The sequence below is a fragment of the Anabas testudineus genome, chromosome 1, assembly GCF_900324465.2.
Source record: "Anabas testudineus chromosome 1, fAnaTes1.2, whole genome shotgun sequence".
NCBI lineage: Eukaryota > Metazoa > Chordata > Actinopteri > Anabantiformes > Anabantidae > Anabas > Anabas testudineus.
Window position 1 is genome coordinate 3,777,576 of NC_046610.1, and position 26,113 is coordinate 3,803,688.

Below are 26,113 nucleotides of genomic sequence, written 5' to 3' on the forward strand. Positions count from 1 at the left end.
TATATAATTTCATTGCCAGAAGTTGTTGGAAATAATATGAAGAGTGGAAAGCACAGGTTGAAAGGCTCAGTTCAGAACTTAAGTGGACCTCCATAAAGAAGCACATATTTTGTTTAAGTTCCATTCATTCTGAAATCCAGTGAACGAAGCAGGAAAATACAAAAAAATATAATTATGTCAAGAATTTATTTTCTAAGCTGAAAAATAGAAACTGGCTAGAGTTAGAGAACAAATCCCTGTTCACAGTTTACAGGGAAATTTGGTGAAAAGGCCACAGGCCAAAGGCGAGAAATAGATTTTATTCAAGATTAAAGAAGTTAAAAATGGGCCATTGTTAAACATTGATATTTTATAATACACCTCTGCACTGCACTTGAATTAAAAAAACAACCTGGCACATTAACCTCACAGTGAGCAACATTTGTACTTCGGATACGGGTCCAGACAAGGATTCCACATTACATTAGTTTTATTTTTAAAACAATAGTTTGAGTAAAGCAGAACGTTGTCAGAGGTATGAGCTCATTGTGTACAATTTAATTTGAAGTTCTCTTCTAAAGCTCTATAGCTCTTCGGCTCTTCCTATAGAAAATACTTTTTTTATGATATAATATGTCTCTGAGTGATATATAATTTTCTAACTTAAAGCTACACAGTAAATTAATTGCTTTACCTTCCTGTGCTCCAAGATCAACTGACCTTGGCCCTGGCTAGTTTTACTGGCTCTAAAGAGGAAGCAGAACTGTGGCTAGCTGCAAAACAATGGTCTCTGCTGTTGGGACTGATTCATTAGTTTGCTGATTCGTTTGTGGGTCAACCTGATGTATTGATCATTTGACTTGGGTGGCAGAGACTGACAGAGGGAGTTCCTTTGTGAAACCAACACAACAAATGTGGAGGAGTATCTACCGGTGGCCAACTGTGACAAACACACACTCTTACACAACCACACACACACACACACACACAGACACTAATGTAGAGAATCAATGAATATACTGTACGTGTTTGAATAGATTAGTTACACTATATGGACATGAAATGTGAGAACACACGCAACATATATCTTCCCACACATAATGGAGTATATTCATAAAACGCATACATTCATACACACAAACACTTTCCCACACACACACATGCAACATACCATGTTCACACCTGCCTACACAAATTATGGACTTAATATTTCTATCCACGTTTACAGACACAAATGATCTTAAAGTGCCCAAAAGGCAAGTTTTATTTGCAGGCGGATTGGAACCAAACATCTGTAGAAATTAACTTAAAAGCCTATGTGTCTTTTGTGTTGTTGTTTATTTGATTTGTATTTACCTCTGTATAATTTCTGCATTTTTTTTTCTCAGCTGTTTGTATATTTAATCCTATAATCTGTTCAAATGTTGTTATTTATATTTGTGTATGTTATTGAATGATATTGCCTCTTGTGAATGTCATATTTAGAGTTGTCATGGGTTCTTCTGATCTGTCAGACTTTAAAATTTCAATCATGTTATAATTCATGTTAAAATTGCTTTTTAGTCAACTCATCCTATTAGAATAACCAGGGGCACAATTTTCATTAACTACTACAATCAAATGTGTTTGTGAATATTTAGGATTCACTTCTGCATAAATACTGTATATCATATCTTCAGCTTTATAAATACAAGCATATCTATTCACACACACACCTTGAGAGAGTCTTAAACGTATCTGATATTATGCTCGTCACACTGAAGCTGTTGTCAGCACTGGCATTTTCAAGGACCTTGTTTCTCAGACCCTCTGAAGGAGAGACAGAAAAAGAACAGCGGGATAGTCTGAGTGTGTCCTTTTTGAAAATTTAACTGGCTCTGCTTCAGGAATTAGTATTATCTGTGACTGTGTACGTGGGACAGTGCGTGTGTACACCTGTTTTATCAGCTTTCAAATAACCTGTCGTGTCTGGCAGTGAAGCTCTGCATGTGTGTATCCTCAACATGAGACCGTGTAGCACTCATAGTGGCATGAGTGTGTATTTGTCTGAATGTGTGTTTGAGGGCTTTGGTTATGAAGGTCTGGTCTGTCGAGGGAGTGACGGCTGAGGCTGGATATCTGAAGAATTTTTAATTAATCTGCCTTTCAGTCTGCAGGGCTTTCCAATAAGGCTGTGCTCATTCACTCACTCGCTGTCACTCACACACATAAATGCGCACACGTACACACATACACACGTACACACATACACACATACACACACACACATACACACACTCCCTCGCTCTGTAAAACAAGCATAATTTGTAATTGCAGAATGGATCAGAATGGAAATGATCAAACATGGATTTCATGTTGAACTGGTTGTAACGACACACTGCCACGCCTTCATATGCACTGTTCACCAACATATATGGTTACACCTTGATTAGATCCTTATTTACCCATGCATGGCACAAGGTTATGCACAAATAATCCTCCTCTACACATCAGTCTCATCTCACTGTTCTCAGTGGTGTGTGAACACCCTTTCTTTTCCTGGTTATCAACCTTGTCCAGCCTTCACTTGTACAACTAGTGTGATGGGCAAGTTGCTCCAACTCCTGCCTCGCAGCAGGGGTCACCCTCACAGTGCCGTGTTGAGTAGAGGAGAGTTTCATCTTTTAAACCCTTGTGTTGCAGTGACTGCATCTCTGCTCTTTACTAACTTTAGGCTCAGTGAGTCAAGAGCAAAACAAGACAAACAGCTATGAAAGAAAAAGACAAAATGTAAAGGGTGCGACAGGGTTTATTGAAGCTCGTCCAGTATGACGAGTCCCAGATATAAGCCCCTAAAGTAAACTGTAGCACCATGGTGCCTGTGCTATTGGATTCTTATTATAGGTCATCTTAATCTCTTTGTGTACACGACCTTGAGACACATCACTGTGAAACAGTTTGACTGGCTCTCTGATGCACCTGTATGTTGTGACCACCACATATAAATATCAGGTACTGCACATATCTGTAGAATTAAATGAATTTAAGATGATCACCTTCATAGAAAAACAAAGAAAAGACAAATCTCACAGTTTAATCATAGTCTGCTGTGCTAGTGCTGTGGTGATCCGTGTCATCTAGAACCAGAACACGTGTCCATACTGCACAGCAATTCCAACATTCGGTGTACATTAATTCCACTACCAACATTTACCATTGCCATAATTGTAGATTTAAATTTAAATAATAATCTTTCTATTTCCAATATTTCAGATTTCTGTCCACAATATTTTCTTGTTTTCAGAAAGGCTCAGTACTGTAAGCTACAAAGGCGTCTATGTCCCAAAACACTAGCCAGAGGACAGTATTATTATTGTGAGACAAGTTTAGAGTCAGTCCCAGAAGAGAACAGCATCAGTATGCCACACTTGTTCCTTGAGCATCACTTAAATAACAATTGCTTTGGCAATTACTATCTCCAGAACATGATCTAAGGGAAATATGTTTATGGTTTTGGTGGCTCCCTGGGGCAAACAAGCACTGCAAATCCAAACAGAGAGAGGTGGAAGGGAGCTATAGAACAAGGTTTTGTCTGGGTCTACAAAGCGTATGAAGAGGTAGGATGCTGTGCAGGAGAAGAGTTTCCAGCTCGGATATGCTGGATTTGTTGTCTTTCTGTGGTTTGATTACAATCAGACTACAATCTCTCTTTTCTGGGATGGTTTTTCCCAGTTGCTTTTGGGGATTCCCCCTTGTTTTTTTCTAGCAGAAGTGATTAGTGAATGTACAGTGTGATCGATGAGTCACTGTCATCCAACGAGCTGAGTCTGACAGATCCTGATACAGCTCGTCTTAAGATCAATATACAGTAGTTACTGTACAAAGGTCTAAGCAGCTGCTATACTCTTAGTGCAGTTTGAGCTAAGGTGTTGTGCCCCTTTAAGAACAGTATTTATTCACTAACTTTTTGTTGTAACTCTTGCTGTGGTAGCACAGAATGCACAAGAGTGGGTGAGGTTATAAATCGAATTAGAATTTAAAGACACTGAAACGACTCATTCTGAGGAGGGTTGCTGTGAACAGGGTTAGGAGGGGGCTGTGATGTATGATCTTTGTGGATTTTTTATGAAAGTATGTCACACAGGTTTTCTAAAGAGAACTAAGAAAGTACTTATTGAAAAGGGGAAATAAAATGGGACCTTTAAATGTTTTTTGTTTTCCATATTCCACTCTAGATAAAAGCATCAGAAGTATCAAGTATTTATCCAGAGACGTGTTACTTCACCGTCCCTCAGCTTTGTTGGTGAATAGTTCAGTGTGATGTCATACAATGGTCCCCAGTTGCTGAGCAATCGATTACAGGCAGCAGCAGTGGTTGCCGTGGGCGACGGGTGGAACAGTCAAGGTTGCTAGGTAGCAGATAAGAACACAGGCTTTCCTTAATTGCCTTCTGCCACTATGGCAGAGAAAGTACAGGATGGTGGATATTGCCGCGGGATGCATGCAAACACACTTTTAAGCCCATCCTAATACACACACAGAATATGTATTCCTACAGGCACAGACACATCTAATAATTTAATAACCCATCTACACCAGCATCTATCAATTGGACAACTTGAGAGAATGAATGAGATTCGAGACAGAGCGGGAGGAAAAGGACGTTAGGGAGAGGTTCCAGAAAAACTGGAAAATAATGGAAAGCCACCAGAAGAAATAAATATGTTTATACTGAGGTGGTAGTAGTGGATTTTACCTCTACTGGGAGAAATGTGTGATGCATCATCCCTCTGTTCATTAAAAGACACTTAGAGCAGGCACTACATTCACCATTTTTATATGGGACAGACTTTACAGAATCGTGGTGAATGTGAGCTTCTGCTCTGAGATTTTCCTCTGCCTGTCTGTTGTTGACCTGTCTGGACAGCCATGAAAACGTTGGATCAGAACCTCAAAGAGGTAAACATCAAACATTTCATGCCCTGGGGGAATGCTGTTTTTGCAGCTGTACTGAAATCTGTCTCTGTGCGATGGAAAGTGAACATCATTACTTTTACAGATTAAGGCTAATTTGGACGATTTTCTAGAAAATTGCCACCTCTAGGCAGTGATGTCCTGCTCATCAGCTGCAGTCATAGGCATAATCTGCATGCTCCTTTGACAACCAAGCTATGATTTGTTTGATTCGATAAGACAGTCTTCGCGTTCTTGTGCTAGGCTGACTTTCATCAAAGCTGCACTGTGAAAAATTGAATGCTAATGCAGCTTTTTTTTTTCTAGTTTTGTTTTTGTTTTTGTTTTTTTCTCCTCACACAGAACTGTGATTTACGAAACTACCTCATTAAAGAGGCAACACATGCATCGGTTGCCTCTTAAACATGTGATATTGTATGCGAGAAACCGCCTGTTTTACAACCCTCCAATGCATAAACCTGCCTGATTAGACACAAAGCAATGCACTGGCAATTCTCTCATGTATAAACTACCTGATTAAAAGTGGAACCCTTGGCACATAATGAAGAATGGTTTAAAAGACAGAGAGAGAGTTTCATGAAGAATCCGGCATCGGTTTTTAGAGCCTCAATAATCCTGACAACTATTGCATGCATCACTCAAGTTCTGACTCACTGAAAATGAATCATTGGTTTGTGACCTTTAGATCACTTATTAAAGATACAGTTGTCTCACACAACCCAGGGTTGTTTTGTAGCCAGATAAAATGTTAAACTCCCAAGACTCCAAGGGTAAAGTAGACGAAGGAGTACTTTCTTACTTGATAGTATGTGTTAGACTTTCTGCCTCCTTCCTTCTCAAAATCTTGTTCAGTAGTTTCACTGAATTCTACCAATTACTATAAAGGCAGGTGTGAAATACACTCGAGGAATGAGAGGAAATGTTGGAGCTAAACCAAAAGAGAGGTCTCTAGGGATTGGAAGAAGGATATGAAAACAGAACCTATAAATGTTGTAGGATAGGCTAAGAGGAAGAGGAAGAAATAGAAGGAAGAGGCATTTAGATTAAAACATAAATGGAGAAAGACAAGTTGGCATTAGAGAGCATCAGCTGATGAGAAACATGCAGGAGTGAAACATGCAGAGAATGCAAAGCAACAGAAGATTAGAGGAGAGGACTGTAAGAAAGAAGAGTACAGTGGATGAATGGCTGAAAGTTAGTGGTGTGTTAGCGCAAATGCCGTGAACACAAGGATCCAAAAGGACGCAGTGGAGGGCAGGACCAAAAATTGGCTGTTAGAGAGGCAATGAATCGTACAAATGAGGATAATGAGGCGCACATTTCAAAAGTCGAACCTCCGGGGCATCAGACGTGTTGTTTCACTCACTTTTTGATATGTAAGCCGACTGTGGGAATTAGACTTACTGGTTGGAATTAAATTTTCATAAGCAGACTCACAAATACAATGTTAGAAATGTGTAGGTAGGGGGTTTCAGATGCTGTTTGTGGTCTGGAAAACAATGATGTTTTGTTTTTTGGATGTCACAAGCTGATAGTACCTAATACCTGCACATGTGGATCTAAGGAAAGAAATTCAAGTACCAAAAACTGTAATTACGTTTGTTCAAAGAATCAACTGTTGTGTCATATTATATATATTAATATAAAATAAAAAATAACAACAGGAAAGGACTGATAAAAGAAGACAAAGGACTGGTTAACGAGAGATGGAATGATAAATGGACAAAGGGAAGGTGTAGATTGTGATGGAAGTAGCTGAGAGGAAAAAGAAAAAGGCTGCGCCAGGACTGCATGATTGAAATAGCTATTTTAAGATAAAGAAGATGGGAAGAGTGAAGGAGTGGAAGGGGAAAAACCATGGAAAGAAACGACTGGAGGAGAGCACAAAAGAAGAACACTTGATATCCTATAATAATATAGAATAGGACATACATGTTGAATACTCAAAAGGGCTAAGGGCCACAAATATTATAAATAAGTAATTTCCCCTGCCACCACTTATCATTGCTCTCTTTCCTCTTTGGATGCCATCTGCAACTAGGGAGATTTCAAACATCCAAGGAGCTGTGACATTTTCATATAAATCAATGTCCATTTTGCTGCCATGTATCTAAAAGCCAGTTGTTATAAATTCTCTGCCATACTAGAAACTGACTTTGACTTTTATGGCAGCTGCAACAGATGAAGTGGAGAATTGAGCAACACTCAAAACAACTTTATTAACATAAAATGTGATGATGAAGGTCAGCACACAAGTGGTCACGATTGCTAAGGCAGAAAAGTCCAAAGAAGCACTTTGAATCGAGTTTTCCTCTGCAGTAGAAGGAGGGACTGTGTCGAAAATATGGACAGACAGGAAAGGAAGCACTGAAGAATCCCTAAAAAGGAAAAAAATGTCGTATATTATGAAAAACGATAGAGGCAGCTTGTCGTGCTCCAGGCAAAATAGTACACTTAGCATGCAGAGAGGTGGTGGGTGCCGACAGAGAGACAGGGAGAGGACAGGACATTTCTTTGGAGACACACGAAATGAGATTTCTCTGAAATGTTTCTGATTGGTGCTTGGATGAGCGTAAACCTCCCTGACTTTTTTAGTCTCCCACTTTTTCTAAACACATGTCCCATCTCTCTCTCTCTCCTTCTCTTCGCCTGTCACTCTCTATCGTTCGCACCACCTCCCTTGTGTTTCTGTACCCCTCACTTCCCCTTTCTCACCGAGCCGTTCTCCTCTCTATGCTCCAGCAGTTTTTTGTGTGTATGTGTGTTTAATGAATCAGCAGGACAGTGTAAACTTTGGTCTAATATGACTTTATAAACTGACACATTTCCATGTGCTAATTAACCAGTATGGTCAAAATAATGCATCGCTGTCACAAGGAGCTATACTTACAGTATGTGTTTGGTTGTGCATTGCAAGTTTTCTTCTTTTCACCATGTCAGTGTTTCACTTGATAAATGATCCTCCCCTCCATCTTGACAGAGGACCTGTTTTGAGAACCACTTACACAGATTGAACTAAATGAACAGAGAGAGAGAGAGAGAGAGAGAGAGAGAGAGAGAGAAGGCAGCCTTGTGGGAGGGAGAGAGAGTAGCTTAGGAGAGCTGATAAAACCACAAGACAGCATGCTGATCCATCAATAGAGGTTCTTAAGGGGAGGCGAGATAGCTGAGCTTTCTCTTCAAAACATGATGCACACACAGTCTCCTGTCCACCACAGACAGAAAGATAAAAACAGACCCACTCATAGTTACCTTTAAAATCTGGGTGTTCACACAGAACCGCTCATTTATCAGTGTCCTTATACCTTCCAACACCACTCGTTTCTTCTTATCTCATCATCAGCATAGTTTATGTACAGTATAATGATTACAGAACATGCCGGAGGCAGGCAGTAAAAGAAAGAGAGAGGCATTGTGGTTATGTGGTTACGTGGTATGCACTTTAACCATATGACTACTGAGGTGCCCGAAATTGTAGTTATTGTTAATAAAAAGTGAAATTGACTATCGATAGGAGACAGAATATAAACAGCAGCTGACAGTGCCATGAGAAGATACCTTGCATGCCCAACCATGCACCTGGGCCTCATCCCCAAGAGCTTTCATGGCGCTGTAATAACTTTGAGGTCAGTTGACACGGAACATGTTAACAGAAGTTTTTCAGTTCAGTTATATAACCCCGTGTCTCCAGTCATTTACCCCAATGGCCTTAACTACCAGTGCGACATTTCACACTTTTAATCTTTAGTTTTTTTATTGTGTATTTATTTGCAGTAGTTTTAAAGACATACATGTGTCACTCACTGAATTACACAGTGACACTGGCCTTTTTTTTAAACTTTGAATAGATTAAAAAGCTGTGGTGTCAGTGTTTTCACTGACAGTCTGTTGGAAATTTTATTTGTTTGTGAAATATTGTGTCAACACAACAAGTGACGAAGTGAAATGCAGTAAACCAGGCAATAGACATTTTCAAATTCAAATTAAAAGGGGATTTCAGGATATGAGAAGCAAAGTGTACAGATTACAGAATCTTACATGACTACAACACACATTGTATTGAATTGCAAATGCAAAGTGAACTGACCCAGCTACTGTGTCACAGTAATTAGCATTGTTGTCACCCACAGATGTCAGTTGTTAGAATGTGGTCTCTCAGCTTTCCAGTGGGATCGCACCACAATTGATGTTACCGCTGCCTCTAGAAAAGTGTGAAATTACATTTTAGCGACGTGACAGTTAGCATAACGGAAAGCCACGCATGTCTTCAATGATGAGTGTCTGTATGTATGTGTCTTCAGAACCATATGGATGCTGTCGCAATAGACATGAAATCATCACAGGAGGTAATAAATTGGGAATGTAGCATAGAAGAGTGGGGTGTGACATATTTGCCATTATTGTAATTACCATAGGTTTGCAGGGAAAAAATAGTAATTCATTATTTTTAACAGACTCAGCCAGTCATTATCCAAATGCAGTATTGTTACAATGACAAACAGCCACAATGAATGTATCCCCAGAGTGAATGTTTTCTACTTTACTTGACTGAGACTTGAAGGAAAATGAATGTGCTGAGGTTGCGGCGTGACTGTAAAGCCCACGGGACCCAGTATTAAGTCACAGTTAAAGTGTTGAAAAGCCTACACACACACTGTCATGTCAGTGATTGAAATATGGAGTAAAACTTTTATGAATTTAATTGTACTATACAGTCTTAGAAAGGAGAAAAAAGTTAGATTCCCTGGGAAAAGATTCCCTTATAATAGACTATAATAATATTAATGCTCTCATAGCCAGCCGGTATCCTGGACACTTGGCACACAGGTGTTCTATTATACAGATTGCACGCTTGCTAAAAGAATTCCATGTCCACAGTTGTAGAAGAAATTTCTTCTCAATACACAATCACACTATTGTGTTTCATGAGCTGCTGTATGACCTTAATCAGCCTAATCGACCCTTTTAGCCCAGCTGTTGCCATGGCATTAGCCCCAGGTGACACACTGGTGGACTACAAATCCACCACATTTTCTCACGCTGCAGAGCAATCATCTCCATCTCAATTAGTGGCCAACAATAGTCTCTCTGAAGTGATCATTTGCTGAAGGAACCAATCAACACATTTCCCACCTTTCGTTTTTGTAGAGAATTGTCTTTTTGTCCCAGCTATTCGAAACTAATTCTGCCTTTTGAGTGACCAAGATAGATGTTCAGATGATGACTCGTCAGCATCGTGCTCCTGCCGTCCTCTTGCCTTTCCCTCATTTTCACTATTGTGTTTTTTGGTGTTACACATATACACACATGTTTTTGTTCCTTTATCTCAACTGTGGAAAAGCCAAATCACTGCCACTCTGGTGTACTGCCATTTTAAACATAATAAGTGTAATTTAAGCTGTTGGGTGATGTGTTCAGAGCTGTTCAGCTCAGTTGTTGTAGTAGTTTAGTCTTTTAGGCTTTTTAGAGTGGGTAGATTAAGATTCTAGTTGAGAACGATCACAACAAATACCCTACCATCTAAAATGAAATCAATAAATTGTCACAAAAAAACTGATTTAGGCAGGAGAACACTCCTTTAAAATCAACTGCACTCAGGCTAGTTCATGGGGTTGTGCAGCTTCACCTGGGAGCGAAAAGTGAGGAGAAAAGTTTAAATCACTCGAATGGAGTTTGTAATGTGCCTGTGCATGTGGATGATGGGGGGTGATTACCTGCAGTTGCATTATATGAATGGTGGACGAGTGTGTTTGGTTTAATTGCCCTAATCACGATAACTGTATGTATGTGTGCAGCCTTTCACACACTTCACTGTCTCTTTGTTGTGACCTCATATTAGTGGCATTAATGTCAGACTTTCTATCAATAAATAACACACATACACACGTAGTGTACATACATGTACAGGTGACAGAATCACGGTGTACAGCACGGTGGTATTGTCATGGGAAATTAGTTAACTGGTTGTTGGTGAATGCAAAAGGAAATATAGATACACAGACAAACATTTATTTTGCATGCACACTCTGCCAACATCAGAGTCCTTGTGATTTAGCATTAACCATCTGACACACAGCCAAAAGTTTTAGGTGTTTGTTCATCTAACGAAGCTGTTAAAGTCGACCAGGTTTAATAACAAACAAACAAACAAACAAAAACTTTAACTGAGTCCAACTTGTGTAGTATTAACCAGAGACAGGAAGTCTCTTCTGTCTCTGTAATGTAATAATGTCCATAATAACTTTGCTCTCAGAAACAAGTCCAGGACTCGCTTTGTACATAATGTTTGTACTCAGGCTGCGTATTCCCATTGAGACATTGTGCACACAAAATGTACCATGGTCAATGTACTTGCTTATTTTCATTAGTGTTTATTCACCACAGGGTCAGAAAATCACCTGTCCTGCTTCCATTTTACTGCAGTACCACTCACACTACAAGCTGTATGCATGCCCAAGTTCGAATCGGACTTTCAGTCAAAAATTCTACTTGGAAAATTATTCATTGTCTGTGAATTCATTGGGATATAAGGCTATAGTTTAAGCTACAAATGAATTACCTGCATTTTTGTTTTTCATTTTTGGAGTGATTTCATTAGAACAGGATGCAATCTGTGTTGGGCGCTGAGAGATAATGAGGGAAGCAGCCGGGGAGTGGAGTTAGCGAACAGCTCCACAATAAAGGAGCGGAAATTTTCACCACTCCGCTGCTCATACGCTCTGTCACATTGTAACTGCCAGATGACATTAAGTTTGCTGTATACATTTATGCTCCCCTGAGGATGAACCTATATGAATTTATCATCTTCAGGCTTTCTTTGTAAAACACCTTGAGGACAAACCTTATGTACAATAACCTCATCAGACCTCTGTTCATTTTATAAAAACAAATTCCTGTGGTTTACTGTGGTGAATACTGCAGCCTCAAGGGCCCATTAGTGGGATGTTAAGTCTTGTTAATGTTATTTACACTCATAATTACCAGCTGTAGATGAGGGGTTTCTCCATCAAAATGCTGCGAAGCTTCTTTGTTGCAATGTGTTTTTTTTCTAACTGAGCATACGTACTTCAACACAATGTTATGTGACATTTTATCAAAAGGTTTATCTCATTGAAATGAAACTCTTTTTAACTTGATTTTCAAGCTTCTTCTTATGCCGACATTGTCAGTAGATCTGTGATGTTTTTTTAAATAGAAAAATCTTACATCAATCCTAAAATAAAAAAATGATCCAGAGGCTAAATAACATTGAAATTAAAGCCTTAGGGTGATACATCATTTTTATTACTGTGTGAGCTTTAAAAAGTTATATATTGTATTTTTTTCTCATACGTAACATACATGATTTTTTTTTATTCTTTAATATCTCTTGCAAGCCCTGCATTGCTACTGTATGTAAGAACATACAGTGCAATTCGTTAATTCTAATAAATATTCAAAAGAAACAAGTCACAGTCACTAACAAAGACATTTTTTAATGTTGTTCATCAAAGCGACAGATCCGAGCGAAACCATGACACTGTAGTGTGACATGCATGAAGATGGATGAGATTGAGACACTGAGTCTGAATGTGAACATCATCTGTCTTCAGTGTACAGCATCTACTAAAGCTGCTGAATGGTAATGTTCACCAACCCATCAGCAGCAGTAGCTATTTCTGTCCTGCCTATGTGTCACTGTTCACTGTTGCTTTATTTTATGTACTTTAATCTATTTCTAGAGTGATTTTACAGCAGTTTGGTTGCCTGTTCGAAAGATAGTGTGTAAACTAAATGAAGAAGGCAAACAAACAAGATAAATCTGTGAATTTTGTACAAACTGTAGGAACAAATGACTGTTTTTCTACTGAGCCTGTTACGCTATATGTTTCTTTGGTTGAGGGGAGGGTGGGAAAAGTACGGTGACACTTCATGTGTTGAGGGGGACGGAGGGATGAGACTTTTCTGTAAACGGTCAGGGACTGTGCAATGATGACTTGTAATTATTATGAGAATCCAGAGTATAGAGGTGGAAAAAATGTCCCTTATGACAAATGAAATAAAGTGTTATATTTGCATGATTTCCTGTATTTTCATGGAGCAGATATTTATCGTTGTGTATACTGAGTGTATGTACGTCAAATTAATAACTGTTTAATTATGAAAATGAAAAAGCATACTGTCACTTTCTTCTGTCATTATAAATATACAGTTTTCTTAGCTCTTTTATGACTAACTTAGCTGTTGCTGAATGTTTCTTGTTTGCATTCTCCATTCTCCCACTTTCATTCCTGTCATGCTACTACAGTATCGGGGCTTTCCATCAACAAACATGATATCTTTGATAATCCCAAACCATGCAGCTCTCTTTCAAAGTATATTTACTTTCTGAAGCACCAAAAAAAAAAAAAAAAAAAAACTGTTCCTCTGAGCTTTCAAATTGCACACTAACAAATTCCCCTTTCAACCTTCTCCCTTGAGAGACAGATTTACATTTCTGAATCAAAGCTTCAAACGCCACCTCCTCACAAAATACCTCTAACTGCATAACACTAGACCTTGTCCTTTTAAAATGGCTGCCACAGGGGATGAGTCCTTCCTCGACATTATTCAGCTGCTGCACCCTGAGTGGATCTGTGGTATACAAATTAGTCTGACAGCACTTTTGTTGTGTTAAAAGTCTCAAAATGCAAAGATCCAACCATGGAAGGTGAAACAAGTTTCAGAATTAGAGGCTTTTAATTTGAAAGAGGAAATGCAGGATTTTCTTACACTATAATACAGGTTTTCCATTCTTCATATCATCGGGTCATAATGGGAAGTGTGGGAATAGTTTCTATAGAAATGATTCGTGTTAATGCAGAAGTTCAAGATGGTATTTGTTTGCTATTTTGTTGCTGAGCTTTTGCTGCTACTAAACTAGTCCAACTTACTTACTATTACTGCATTAGCAGCATATTTCTGGTTATTACATCTACCTTTCAGTGAGAGCACTAAATCCAGATTTGCTCCTTTGTGTATCCCAAACGTGTAAATTTAAATACCCAAGATGTCTTCACAATTATGAGTTAAATTATGTTATTTAAATCAGACAAGCAACACAGCATTTCTGTGTGCAAAACATCAAATAAGTCTGATTAATTGGATAATTATACCAGGTGACAAATTACATTTACCTTTAAATACACCATTACACTACACTAACTCTTGTGTTTACAGTGGTATATCTACTGAGTGACTAAATGCACACTTAAAAGGTTAAATCTCTAGTATATTAACAGACAGACTCTGTTCATGATCAGCTCAGATAATCAGAAAACTAGTCTATTGTCATAGTGCCCTTGTTAAATATGTTGAGTATGCTACTAATATGCACCAACAGTCTGAATTGCACTCTTCACAGCTGTGAGACTTTGAGAGTTTGTTTTCCTGGTGTGAAACTGCCCGTGGAAACGACACCAGTGCCCTGCAGCATTAAATAGAGATGGGCTGGTAGATGTGAACACTTGACTCTGGCCTCCTCCTTGATGGGAACTCATTGTGTTCTGACCTTTAAGGTCCCTCGATATCTCGCTCCATGTCTCTCTCGCTGTTTTCCTCCCTCATGCTATCTTGCTGTGAAGGCCGGGGACTTGACAGCTGACTTGAAGGACTGCAGCAGCACCGGGGTTTTGTTTAATGATCCCCCCACCCCCTTCCTGTCTCTCTTTTTAAGCCAAGTCTGTCTTACTGTGTTCTTTCACCTCTCTTCCTCTCTCTCCCCATTTCAGTGCCACCTATCTCATTTCCTCTTGCCATTGTTTTAATGAGAGTGAAAGAAGGAGCGCGAGAGTTGCGTATTAGTATGCAGTGCCTTCACTACCCCTCTCAGCAGGAACCTGATATCTGGGCCACAGAAACAATGCATGCTCAGGGCGAAGGGACTAAGGATTGGAGTCACAGTCCACTGACATTTCATGTCAGTTCTTTGTAAAATGGCAGAAAGCTAGTTCTGCAGTCAGAGAGAAATCTTGAAATATCAGTGTCATATGTAGTATACAGTACCATTTACTTTAAATAACTGTATATAATTTTATTTCCCGCATACCTAATATCACATTGTGTCACAAATCAAATTAACATAAACATTTGTGAAATACACCCATCTTAGGAGACAGGCTAGATTAACTTGTCCTGTACTTGAATGTGACCCAGGATGTTTTTAAATTGCCTGAGCTGACATGTTGGCCCCACTTGGCTTCCTGGCTTTTTTGCCCATCTGTTCCACATCGGCCCCACATGGGTTCACGTCCCTCCTGCCTATAAGAGTTGAACAGTGATGGGGCAAAGTTATCATCCAACTACATGTACTGTAGATGTATGGGTGAAACATATGTTACCCAAGGAGAGAGTGCAATTTTGTATATATTTATATAATAAATATATAATAAAAATGTGTTAAATGTATTTTCTACTTTTTTCCCATGGGCCAGACAGCAATATGGACTTCCCTGGACAGACCCATGTTTTTGACTCACTTACAGCAAAATGAAGCTGAAACAGATCTGTTTCAGAATTAAGGAAAATTAACACACACACACTTATTTTCTGTATTATTTAATTGCAATTAATACAAATAACCTTAGCATGATGCTGTGTAGTCCAGTCTATATGGCTAGGTAATGATGGTACTAATCCATCTGGGATCGGGTTCTGTGGGCAGAAGACTCGGCAAGGGAGGCCAGACATCGTTCTCCACAGCCACGTTTTCTATCTCATCCTGGGAGCTCCCAGACATTCCCAGGCCAAATGAGGTGCTCTACTCTGATCCCTATGGGATCCCTAAGGCTGAGTCCAACCACCCTGCATTGGAAACCCATTTTGGCTGATTGTTTTGCAAACTCATTCTGTGTTTGCAGTCAGTCACTACCCAGAGTTCATGACCGTAGGTGGAGGTTGGAAGATAAGTTGACTGGTAAATTGCTCAAGTGATTCTAATAAAAAGTCAATTCTTTTTGTATATTTTATAGCTGCCATACCAACATCTACCAACCAGCCATCGGAATGCTGCACAAAATGATTCACCAATTAAAACAGCTTTGGTTACTACTGCAGCAGTGCAGATGGATCACACATACATAATTATTGTATATTGACTTGGACCATCCTCTACAATTCAGTAGGTGTAAGTGTTATACACAAAAGTTGATGTTGTACTTTAGCATGTACCCTTGTTGCCACACTGTGAGCTTTAGGTTCCTAACTTGCAAATTAATAGTTAAAATAAAACTTAGAATCACAGAAGTTAACATTTAAAATAGCACAGGCTCTATGTTCTTCTTAGAATGCAGTGTACAATAAACTCCAGCAAAACATTTCCAGAAAAGAAATTCTAAACTAAAAAGTGGCAATGAGTTAGTAGAAGTACAACACCTACTACAGTGTTACTGTATGAGATTTTTTATTCTTCTCTATTCTTTTATTCTCACCCAAGGTCCTTCTTTAGTTCAGACACATCACCATTTGGCATCTCTATGCCCCAAATAATCGCTCTGTCTACTTCCACTTTGAACTGTCTTTGAACTACCAGATAACACACTAGTGGTATCAGGCCAAATCAGAAAATGAGGCTGCAAGAAAGTGCAAATTCATCTGATTTGACAAAAGAACACTTTGTATTGGTATGATGGTAGAATGAAGTTACCAGTCAAAGAAAGTCGAAAATGCGCTCAAAACAGCAAGTTCCTTGTGCACAGTAGACGTTATTATAGCTTTTTGCTCCTGCCAACTTCTAGTCAAAAAGTCTAATGCACCTCTAAGGCCAGGTGCACCCAACTGAAAACAACATTACAATTTAGTTTGGTAAAAAAGTGAATACTATGATCACTTTCGAAGCACATTGAGAGTTTAGTCTTTTCAGGGGCTGCAGTCCTTTACCTTAAAGGTCTAAAGGCATTCACCCTCCATAAAAACAGTTTTCAATGACTGTATTTTGCTGTGTCTGGGTTTCCTTCTTGGTCTGGCACAAATTGGTCCTGTAATAGCCCCCTTCAGAGAGCTAACAACACCCCTAAGAGGCACAGGGAGCCAGAAGACTCCCATCATGTATTCTCACACTGTCAACATCACAATACCTGTGAAAAATGTCCCCACGACTTGGTTTTCACAGCAGGAGGCCAGACACAACACGTATATCAGTGAAAGTGACATTTATTTGCTATTAGGGGCTGGGACCTCATCACTGAACCAACAAATAATTAGGCCCACCAGGAGGAAATGCATTTCCAATGTCTTTTAAAATCACTGTATTGACCCTTTATATCCACAGAGAATTCCTCCAGGAGTCTGTTGCACCAATTGATTACAAGTTGGTTCTTAATCTCGATCTCTCTTGTTTAACTTTTATTGATGTAGGGAAAGTATCACTATGAAACCAGATTTTTTTCGAGTTGGCTTAAGGGAAAATACAGTTTGATAAACTACAGTACCTGTATGAAAATGCTCACAAATGTTCATAGCAGCAAACATCTGATTACACCCATGCTTCGTTTTCTGTTTTTCTTCAACTGTAATCCTTTCAAAACAACTTGTTGTAACTGATACTACAATTTAATCCTCATGATTTCTACCCCTCAAAAATCTATTTCAGTGTTTGCAGTACATCTTTTATTGTGAAAAACCCATTTTGGATGAAATCTCTGATTGTTCTGTTATCATTTTATGAAATCCCGTAAATGTGCTGGGAATAGAGCTGTAGTGTGGACAACAATGTGTGTGCTCCTACTACTTGTTGATTATTGTTCACTGTTTTATTTGGTGATATACACAGATAACACATCACCGCCCTGGCTCTTTTACAGTGAATTGTGAACTGTGTCTCATTTTATGGGGTGGATACCTGTTCATTCGCACTGCTGTGTCAGCAGATTCAAAGCCAGACACTGAAGCACTTAATGTGGTCATCCATCTGCAATGACCACATACACAACACTGCCCATTGAAAATTGCCTTCACTGTGCAAAAAGGCAAATATAAAAGGGTGTCATTTCGAAATCCATCTCTGGAAGTAAGCTGCACTTTCTCTTATAGGTCAGTTATTGGTATGGAAATTAAATAATTTCTGCGTAATACAGTGATGTTATATTTTCTTTTTAAGGGCTTAATCTAGAAGCTGCTCACATAGGTTGAAATACATAAAAAACTGGAATGGAATATTGAGTTTGGATATGATTTTATGGTTTTAGTAAGAAATCCCTCAAAGAGGTGACAGGACATGAGGGATAGAGAGCTGTAACAAGTCAAACCAGGATTGTTGTTTTTAACTGTAATTTACAGAGACACCCCCACCAACATTTTTAAACTAGGTATTCATACAATTTGTAAACTCAATTTTATGTGAAGCATGTTTTTAGAAAGGGCTCTCAACCTGTAAATATATTGTCTGGGGTTATGATTATTTAAGAAAACCCTAATATTGTAATTTGAATATCAGCATTTTCATCTACAAAGTATAACAACACCAATGCATATATTGTTTTCTACATGAGCCTTTAAATGGGCTGTATGACTCAGACAGATTCAAACCAAACAGAAATATTACCGGTGTAACTGTAAATCTGTGTGAGCTCTTTTAACTGGGATAACGACATGTTGTGCTATCGAGACATTCTTATCCACATATTTTTACATTTTTACTGCAGCATCCATTTTATTGCCAGATTCTACTGTTAATGTACTACAGTAATTGATTAGTACAGGACACAGAGGTGGTAAAGTTTACATTGGGAACATATGTTAAAATAGCATGCACATTATTCATTCAGAGTTGTGTTTATGACCAACTGGAAATTGTTTTTTGTCCTTGGGGAGATTCAGTATCTGGCTCTTTACCTGTTAGATGCTTCTCTTTTTTTGCCAGTGGTTAATTGTCTGCTCTTTAGTGCTGGATGTTTAGGCTTAGTGTTGTGCACATTTCATTTTTGGTTTTATCAGAGCTTTTTAATTAAAAATAACAGTTTTAGTTCCAGACCAAAACAATTAGCTAAAGAGAGTGATAATTGTTATATTACAGATACAGTAGTACATTTATTTGATAATATACACATTTGCCTTTACATTATGGTTTTATCACTATTTTAAATGATAATTTCTGCTAGTTACTAATCTGAGTGTCCTTTGAGGTAGTCAGCATGTCTTTAGTGGTGTTTTGTTTGGTCTTGACAGTCACTCTCCCTACCAGGGACAGTTTTGGGAGATTTGCTGCTTCAGCCTCACTTTGGTTTGGTTGTCTGTTGGCTGTGCAGCGCTTTTTTATCACCTTGACCGTGATGCAGTGCTTTCCTTGACAGAAGCTGACAGGTAATAACCACACAGTGACATGGACAACAGCAGAGCTTGTCCTAGGAGCGACAGGAACCATAAGTGAAGCTACAGGAGTTAACTTGATCCCAGAATTCTCACACAGCCATTCATAGATCGTTCATTCATTCAAATCATTGTTTTGGTTTGAGTTAGGCCAATTTGTTACAGTTAGGGGGATTTTAGACAACTTTTTTGGAACAGACCTAAGATGTTTTATGTTTCATGACCTTGTATTTGTTAATCCAATGTCTATAAAGTCTTTCCTGGCCCGCTAACGACCTTGACCCCATCCACCTTGGAGACAAACTGAAAAATTGAAGCAGCTCTTTACCCAACATCAGTGGTCGCCCTTAATAATCCTGTTGTGGTTGCATGGGAACAAATTCATCTCATGGAAAGTGTTCCCAGAAGATCAGAAGCTGTTACAGCAGGAGATGAACGCCCAGCATTTTTGGAATTATGTGTTTGACTGTCACATTCAGCAATAATATGCAGGTGCCTATACTGTATGCTTTTGTGTAACCTTTGCATCTGTGGATGTGGATGTGCTGGATGTGCACAGTCACCACATGCTAGTAAAGTGTTCATTTGACACACACAGGCACATTTTTATCTTCACCAGACTCACAGTCACGAATCAGCTGCACGCACACACAAGCCTTACTTGTTGGTTACTTATTGGTACAGCCATCGACCTGGCTGTGTGATCAATTTTACACACAAATGCTGCACACACATGCAGTGCGCCTGCACACGCACACACACACAGTCACAGAGCAGGGATTAATCAGAACTTTGACCCAAACACTAATTGCAGACCCAGCAATATTTCCTGCTGATTTGTTATCTCTTTATTCTGCAAAGTCTGTTCTTTTACTCTGAAATTAGACATTCTGGGCTGAGAGAGAGTGATACAGTGAGTGTAATACCAATTAGGGGGAAAATCTGTTTGGAGTGCATCCTCATATCTTTTGCTCCTGTCCCCTGTACTCGTCTCCTCTTATCTCTCCTTTCATTATCCACACCCTGCACTTTCCAACTCTTCATTTTCCTGACTCCACTTTACCTGCATTTTCCTCTCTCCACTCTGTGAGTGAATTGTTTTCATGGACCATCTTGTGTGGTTGGCTGTTTGGAAGAATATCCTGCATTATACATTCTAAGTGTTGTTACTAAGTGTTTGGTTCATTTTTAAAATTTTTAAGATGGTATCCTGAGGTGGGGTCAAAATGAATGATTCATTTACAGTATATGTGTCCCAAAGGTCATGGATAACCCAATCATTACACTTGAACACGATTATTGCACATCTCACCCCAAAACATTGTGTGATACTGCTTTAAGATTCCAGTTATAGGTGGAACTATAACTGGAATCTATAACTATAACTATGAAGTCTGGAGCTAAGAAAAAATAAAGAAAAGATATAAACTAAACTTTGCTAAGCTATGCAGCTGTTGGAAGAAAGTAGTGTGAAATTGCTCTTTTTTGCACCTTAACTTTTCTATGAGCTGCTTAACAAGTGAATTATTAAAAATATTTTATTACAATGTAAGGTTTAGAGCTTACATAATATAACAATACAACTATACATATTTATATATATATATATATAATTATAAATACTAAAATAACAAGGCCCACATGAGCAAGCACTAGGCCACAATGGAGAGGAAAATGGAAAGAAGAAATCTCCAGGTACAAGGAACAAAAATCACAAGCGCTTTAACTCAATTGTTAATTTTGTTGTTAAGATTTGATTTTCTAAAAGTTTTTTGCTTTGTAATACTAATATACTTCAAATTAGTTGTTTCTAAGTTATTTAAAACATCAACATTCTAGGCGCTAACTAAACTGTGAGTGCATGTAGGTTTTACATTTGACTGCACGTAGCAGTATTTCTTAAAGAAGACAGAAAAAGAAAAATAACTTCATCTCACTTTTCTTTCAATGGTTTTCAAGGCCAGTGGGGATCCTGCATCACTTTCTGCTGCAACCTGGAGAATTATAAGTGAGCCCTAACCTGAAACCTTTTTTATTTATTTAAGAATCAAACGCTCCCCCCACCCCCCTGGGAGGGCTTGAAAGGAGGCTGTTAGAAGTTCTTCATCCTTCACAGAAAAAAAGCAAGCCATGGTCAGCTAGTTTCCATGTCACTTACAATATGTATCATACATTTTGAAAGACTTAAAAGTATAAAGAAGAAGAAAGAAAGCGTTTAAACCTTCTCTTGGAAGCTTTCAAAACAGTGTTGCAGCATAGTGCATTTGTCTATGTCTGAGTATGCTCGGCATGTTTCAGTCAGTTCAGTTCATGCTTGATGCTTTTTGCTTTGCAAATACTGGATATTTCTACTAGAATTCATTGTAACCACAATGATAAACATGATTATGTTGATGACTAATTAACCAATTAAAGTCAATATGTGAGGCATCTGAACATGTCTGATTTAGCCATCCTCATGTGGGAGCAAGCTCACAGTATCTATTAATATCCACCATTACAGCATCAGGCATGGATACATGGGCCACATCCCCGGGGAAATGACTGGGCTAAAAGCAACAAGTAGAGTTACTTAGGATTGAATGGTAAATTCCATCATCACTCGTAATATTTACACTACAGTTGTGACATGATGAAAAAGAACACCTTCCTTCACATTTAGCAAAACATGCACAATTTCTGTTTTGTACTATGAGAAGACACAACATTACACATATTTTATGAAAGAGAGAAAGAGAGAGAGAACCTTTTTGTACCTTTTTTTCTTTATGTGAATAAATATATGTGTGTGTGTGTGTGTGTGTGTGTGTGTGTGTGTGTGTGTGTGTGTGTGTGTGTGTGTGTGTGTGTGTGTGTATGCATTGGTTGATAGGTGTGTTCTCTGCTGATAAATATAAAAAAAAGAAATCACAATACATAGATTTATGTTGTAGTCATCTTATCATCATCACTGATCGGCAAAATCACAGACACAAGAAAACCCCTACTAATATTCACAGCAGGAAACACTCAATTTAAAGATCAACAGAATGCCATCTGAATTGCAGAAGGGATAAAAAAAAAGATCTTATGTTTGATGATTGATTGTGCCACCTCTAGTAAGTTACAATCTCCATTCTGATGGAAGCAGGAAGCGGCTTGAAATGATGTTTACTAGAGTGTGATTATGAATAAGATAGTGTTAGAGAGTGTGTGGGGCTGCATATTTAGATGGATGATACCTTGCAGAAATGAGAAAGTGCACAAGCATTAGGTTAGGGTAACTCCATGTGCATTTGTGCATAAATCAGCCTGTCCACAAAGACTTCACTGTTCTCTGAGGTCAAGCTCTTTCACCTCTATTTTTGCCTCTTTCTTTTCTCTTGCCACGTATGTCACGTATTCTTCTGAAGTGTTACAGTGTTTTTTGCAGTTGTCCTTTTTGAAGCTTCAATAATGCACTGAGTTAAGAATTAACCTTGTGTCCTCACATGCAAATATATTATTAGAATTTTTTTATTTTTGCACAGACATATCTAAGTTCAAAAGACAAACTATTATTCTAAATAAAACAGGAAGCAAAGACTCCAAAGAGGAATCCAGTTTACAAGAGACTTTTAGATTTTTTAACAAAATATTCAATCTACCACCCCATGGTTCTCTTCCATGACCATATCCAATCTTGCAGTTCAATGTCCAGGTGTGACTCCAGTGTTATGAAAGTTTTTTGGTTGTGTTCAGGAATTCAATTCACAGCACTGGGATAAGATCAGGGACAGACTGTCAGTAGTCTGTGTGTTTTCTGTTGTTAAAAGAACCAAGCTGCCCTTACTGTCTCTTTGCTTTGTGTAAATATATACCGGCCAATGTGAACTCATTGTATATTTGGTTATTTAAATATATATATTTTTTTTATATATTTTTGTCTAGGAGATTTTAGATTTGTTGATGTAAGCAACCAATTCAAATGATTCACAGCTTACATGAATATTTCTTTTTGATTTTATCCATCAGTCATCTTTCTTCCACTTCTTCTTCTCTGAATTTCTTTTCAGACTTCTGCCGCTGCCTTCTTCATGTCTAGCTTGTCATCTTATTTGATCTGACCTGTTGCTTCTGTGACTGTCTAGCTTTAGGTTTCACTCTGCCATTGTCTTTTTTTCCTTCAAACGTTAGTGTACACTTTGTTGTCGCTGCCTGTCTCCCTTTTTTTGCCCCTTTTGTTTCCCCTCTGCTCTTTTCTTCTTTACTTTCTTCTTCCCATCTTCTTCTTTTCCTTCCTTTTCATAGCTTCCATTTTACATACTGTATGTGCCTGTACCCATCGCTGACCTCCGCATGTCATCTCCATTAGTGTTCCTCCAGTCCTCCGTTCTTCATCTCACACACTTCTCTCATCTTTTTGTCTGCTTTAGAGCTGATCTGACAGCTTAGTTCTTCACTGCCTCAATCTTTTCTGCCTCAGTTTATACCAGACTCTCTTTGCTCATGCCCCCCCCCCCCCCTCTTTTTTTTGTTATTCTGTCCTCCTTTCACCTTTGAACTAACATCTCACATCTTAATTTTAGTTTTTTTTTACCATCTGTTGAATCTATTTATTATTTGTAAAAATTATAAATGTATGTTCTTTATAAGTTGAAGAGTTGTGTTGTGTTTATGTGTTATGTGCTTGGTGACACTATATTATCTTCTGAAAGGAAAATAAAATTAGAGCTTTGCTGTCATGCACTAACACTTTAAGGCCAAAGACTTACTGTAGTTTAAACAAATTTTAAATCATGTATATTGATTCATATTTCAGTGATTTAAAATGCAGTTCTGACTGTTTACCAGATATAAAGGATGCTACAGTAGGCTGCAGTGATCTAGGTGTGTAAAAAAAGCTATGTTATCATAGATATATAAATATATAAATGTAATCAGGTATTAACTCAAAATGTCTGATATTAAATTTATAAAAGGCTAAGATTAAATAGTTGGGGACATGAGCTTTTCATTCATGTTTATCAGATGACTTTTGGAAAGCCAACCTGAAACTGACATCAATAAATACATTTTTATAAAAGAAAGTCCTGAACCAACATGGACCTGAGAACAGCCAGATCTGATTCATACAGACCCAAATATAATCAAACCAATACATACTGTCTTCCAGTCCACAAAATGAGAGAGAGAGACACACATACTACAACTGAGTTTGAAATATTACAAGATTAGAATGTGCTACACAACAGAGATAACCTTATAATAAGGGGAGCAACCTATAAAATATCCATGAGCAAAATGAAAAAAGGCTGTCAAAGGCTAAAGGCCTAACTGTAATTAATAAAGTCATATGATATCTATGTTGACCTTGGCTTTAAGACTCTGCAGTTTGATTAGTATATTAACTGAAAGTCAAGGCAGGTTGTCTTGTGGAAATTAAACAAAAGCATAGACGGAATATTATGCCTCTGCAAATACTAAAAACCTGACAATGACCCTATTAAGATAATAAATTGGTGAGTATTTAAAGTGTCAGCACTAAAAGTAAGTAAGTATTACACAATAATAGTATCTGTACATGTAGGTAGAAAGACATGATCATCACATCTTCCAATGATCAATTCTGTTTAAATATTGATATTACTACATTTTACCATCATAAAATAATAAAGATAATGACTTCATTGGTACTGATGTGAGTGACAGGAATAGTTGGAATTAAGCAGTTTAGAAGTCAGATATTTTCCCCAGAAGTTGGTGGATCAAAAAGGACCGAAATTATATGAACCATGTGTCGGTGAAGATTCTCAGTCGTCCAGATGTTATCTGGTAGTTGAGTCATGGCAACTGGACGTCCTTCTTGTTATGTTGAGTCCTGAAATCAATTAATGCTAATGTTGTTCTTTGTTGCTAGATGTGCCATGTCCTTACATTAAACAAGCTACTTCAATGAGTTGCTATTGCAGGTGTCAGAATAAAGCATTGTGACACACTCAAATAGGACAAAGCAGGCTGGAACAGTTTCACCTCGTCCTGTTCTGGGGGGAACGAGTGTGCTTTTCTGCAGGTAGTACAGAGGTGAGCCAAGTTCAAATACCCATGATCCTGGACTCAAAACTTGGCAAGGAGAAACATGATACAAAAATACAGTGGTTAGCCAGTGAAAATGACCCTCAACCACATGAGGTCATTTCACTTTAGACTCCATATATGAATCCTCAAATTAAAAAGTTAGTTTATACAAACTATTTAGCTTCCTAAAAACCACATACCACACATTACTCTCATATAAAGCCTGATTAGAATTAGAATTATGCCACAAATTTAGGATCCTAGGATATATCCCATTCCTAATACAACTTTAATATCATACATACTGCATGTTATATGATTTAATTTTGTGATACACACACTCGAAAGACATGCAGTTACGTTAAATGTTGACTTTAAATTGCCTGTAAGTGTGAATGTGAGTTTGAATGGTTGTCTGTCTCTATATGTCAGCCCTGTGATGGAGTTGCAACCTGTCCAGGGTGTACCCATCACCCCTTACAGGAAAAGACTTTAAGATTACCAGTTTGGTTTAACAGACAGAAGAAATGCAAGTTGGGTAAACTGGGAACTGCCTGTAGGTGTGAACATCTGTTGTCTCTCTGCATGTATAAAGTCTGTGATAATTTGCACCCACAAACTCAGACACAACAGGTTCTCCAGCTAAACAATAATGTATGTAGTTTGTCCCTACCTTTGAAAAGAAACATGCTTACTGGACCCTTGCCATCGTGGTAATATACAATCCACATGGGCACTCAACATGGAACCAATCATAAATATTGTAAAACCATCATCATTTGGCTAAATTTCATTCTGTGCCCCCTTCTCTAATAGGCTGAAG